Source organism: Mauremys mutica, chromosome 17 (genome assembly GCF_020497125.1).
Source record: "Mauremys mutica isolate MM-2020 ecotype Southern chromosome 17, ASM2049712v1, whole genome shotgun sequence".
Taxonomy (NCBI): Eukaryota; Metazoa; Chordata; order Testudines; family Geoemydidae; genus Mauremys; species Mauremys mutica.
The window spans coordinates 22934026-22937688 of NC_059088.1; positions in this window are offsets into that span (position 1 = coordinate 22934026).

Consider the following 3663-nt stretch of genomic DNA (forward strand, 5'->3'; position numbering starts at 1 on the left):
TCTGGAGCTCACATCAGGAAATTCAGACTTTCCAAGGCTCCTTTAGAGGGAATGGGAAAAGCTTCCCAGCCATAATCCTCAGGAGGAACAAAGAGTTCAAACTTCACAGCAAGTATCAAATTAATCCCCCTGCAATACGGAAACTAATTAACCTAAGTAACCTTGAACAGAGGAATAAAGTTAGCTGGAAGAGCTGACCATAATTCCTCCTAAGGTACAGAACAGACACCTCTAAAACTGTTTAATATAAAGTACATTGACAGTAACAAACCCGATCCTTTAGATCTGTTCTGTTTAATTCTGAAATGTAACTAACAGGCTCCTGACAGGTTGCAAAGATGTGTGGATACTGGTTCCATTTCCTATAGTGTTGATGACCTGTTGAATCTGCAACTTGCTTTGATTCCCAGGGCAGTCAGATGTTCACTACTTACTCCTGAGGGCATTCTGTACCGAAAAATTAAAAATTCTGTGCACAGTTTTTTAAAACTCTGCACATTTTATTTGTCAAATAAACGTGGAGGCTCCAGCATGGCACTGGGGAACACAGGCCACTGTGTTAGCCAAAACATACCCAATACCATGTGCTTCTTATAAGCATAACAACTGTGCAGCTCTCCCCCCCAACCCCCAGGTCACGGAGTCAGTGGTAAAGCTGAACCCAACCCATAAAGCCCAAGGACAGGGCCTGCCCCAGGAACACCCCAGGGCCTTGCCCCTCCATGCCAGGTGCGGGCAGGCAGGCTCAACAAGGCAGGATCCATTTGGGGGTTGAGAGGGTTCTGTGTGGGGCAATCTGGGTGTGGGTGGCTCAGTGGGGGATCCAGGTGTGGAAAGGATCTGGATGCACTGTTTGGGGGAATCTGGGTGCAACAGTAATGGCACTCTGCAGGGGGGTCCGGGTGAAGGTTGTGGGGCTCAGCAAGGGGGTCTGGGTAGGAGAGTGCTCAGGTGGGGGGGGGGGTCCAGATGCTGGGGAAGTGGGACTCAGTGGGATGGGGATCCAGGTGCAGCTGGTTGGGGCTCAGAACTGGGTGTGGGTGGCTCTTCAGGGTGGTCCAGGTGCAGGGGGAGTGGGGCTCATCGGGGAGATGGTCAGGGCATGAGGGGGTCTGGATGCATTGGGGTTGGGTAGATGGGGAAGCAGCTCCCTCTATAGGGATCCCTCCCACTGCAGCTGAGGAGCAATGGGTGCAGGATGGGGTGGGGAGGGAGTTTGCAGAGCTTCCTACAGCTGGAGGAGAAATCTGGGGGTGGGTCTGACCCTGCACTGGATTCCATGCAGGGGAAGAGACAGTCCCGTCCTCCCTAGCCTAGCTGGGACTAGCAGCTGAACCCAGCACAGGGTAGGAGCCACCAGCCAGGTCTTCCCCAGTCCTGCCCCCTGCCTCACAGTGATTTACCTCTCTGCCGGATGCCCTGGGCACCCAAAACATATTGCTGGGGAGAGGCGCATGACCACTCTTGTGGCTTCCCTTTGCTTCTCTGTCAGAAAGTCATTTTTCTGCGGGGAAGCAAAGAAATCTGCAGGGGACATAAATTCTGCACGTGTGCAGTGGTGCAGATTTCCCCCAGGAGTATTTACTGCAGGTAGACATCCAGCCAGCACTGCATGTATTATGGTAGCACCCAAGATCAGGATGCCACTCTGCTAGGCACCGTACAAACAGAGTAAGAGTCCATGCCCCAAAGAGCTTACCATCTAAACTGACAAGAGAGACAGAGGGTTGGGGGAATAGGACAATCTCATACAAGCAGAGTGAATAATGTGATGGTCACAAATGTGCCATAATTTTTTTGTTGGCTTCTCTTTTTTGAAAGGTGGAAGAGGGTTGTTGAGAGGGAATTAGAGAGGAAGAGGGGGGCAAGAGGGTGAGGGTCAAAGGAAAGGAAGGGGAGCAGGGGCAGTGAAACTGAAGTGCGGAGACCAAAGGGGTAGATAGGAGAGAGTGGGTCATTCCTAGGTACTGCTGGTCTCTGCTCCAGCCAGCTGAGCTTCTGGGTGGTCCCTCAGTTTCTTTTGTACCCAAGCGCATGCGGGGAAAGAGCTGATGCCCCTGAAACAGGACTCTTCCCTGCACACTTCTGTGTCTGGGGGTAACCCTAGTTGGGTCTCAGCTCCCCTCTACCCCCCTGTGGTATGCCATCACGGGGTTTCTTCACATGGTCCTATTCCCAAAGCTCTTCTGTGTTCAAGAATTAAAAGAGCGAGAGAGTGACAAGACAGTGCAACATTCAATCTTTAATCCTTCCTCCCCATATACTGTTCTCGGTCATCAAACAGGCCCTGAAAGTGGAGTTGTCCAAGTTCCTACACATAATCACACTTTAGTGCCCATATTTACGGTAACAAAAACTATTCCCAGGCCTCAAGGGAAAAACTATTCCCAGGCCTCAATTTTTCCGCTGCCTCCCACCAACTTTCTATCTGAGTGCCTTCCACATATAATTGATAGGAAGAGCGAAGTTCCTAGTGGACTTCATACAGCCTCTTGTGCTTCACTCAAACAATTTTTTCGCAAGAGTTCCTACAGAAGGGGGTTTTTCTTCTTCCCTCTGAATATGCTTATGAATAAGATATGGGATGAAAAAAGGAAAATACTTTAAAACACATTTTAAATAGCCAACATGTTGTAATTTACCATACAGCAGAACTTTGCTTCAATTTTCTATATTCCTGTGGACAGGGATTTGTCAATCGTTTGCAGAGGGATTTGTACATTTGTGACAGCACATTCATTCATAGTTCAGTGGAGCGAGCTAGATGACTGGGATTTAATTGACAAACAACTATTGTTGCATAACCTCAGACTTTGCTAATTTTGTAGACAGCTTTAACAAGATTTATCTCCCAAACATTTTTTACAGCCAAGACTCCCCTTTCTGTCTCTCCTTCTGCTGTCCACATGATCTCAAAACAGCAGCTTTCCATTGAATACTGCACGGCTGAAATGTAATGAAATGCAGATAAACGCTATAATCAAAATGCTGGATGACAAATGCAATACATCACTGCAGAGCATACTACATCTTGTTCAATATACAATATGCTTAAATATTGCACAGCATGCACTATGATACAGTATTGCACAGCTGCCTAGCAGATGCTGGCATGAGATACTGTGTAATATTGCATGGCTGTACGGTGACCACATGTCCCGATTTTATAGGAACAGTCCCATTTTGGGGGCTTTTTCTTATATAGGTACCTATTGCCCTCCACCCCGTCCCGATTTTTACACTTGCTGTCTGGTCACCCTACATGGCTGTGACATGATATGATGCAATACCATAGCACACCTACACAACAGAACTGTTACAAAATAATGCATGACTGCCTCGCTGGTATCTATACTGTCCAACACAATGCTACACTGCATGGCTGGGAAAACTATGTGATAACAATTCGGTGCTGCATAACTTGCACCCTGTAACGTTGCATGGCTGAACAACAGGCAAAGCTGCTGCATATCAGATACCATGCAAAATTCTTCTGTTGCACAGTACAGAATACGAGGCAATACTGCACCATTTCACCACACACGATGCCAGGTAACATAGCACAGGTGCCGTACACACAATACAACACAATCCTACCAAGCTTCACAACAATACACCTTTATGACTCCAGTCTTCAAGGTGGTGATTTCTGCATCTGCCATT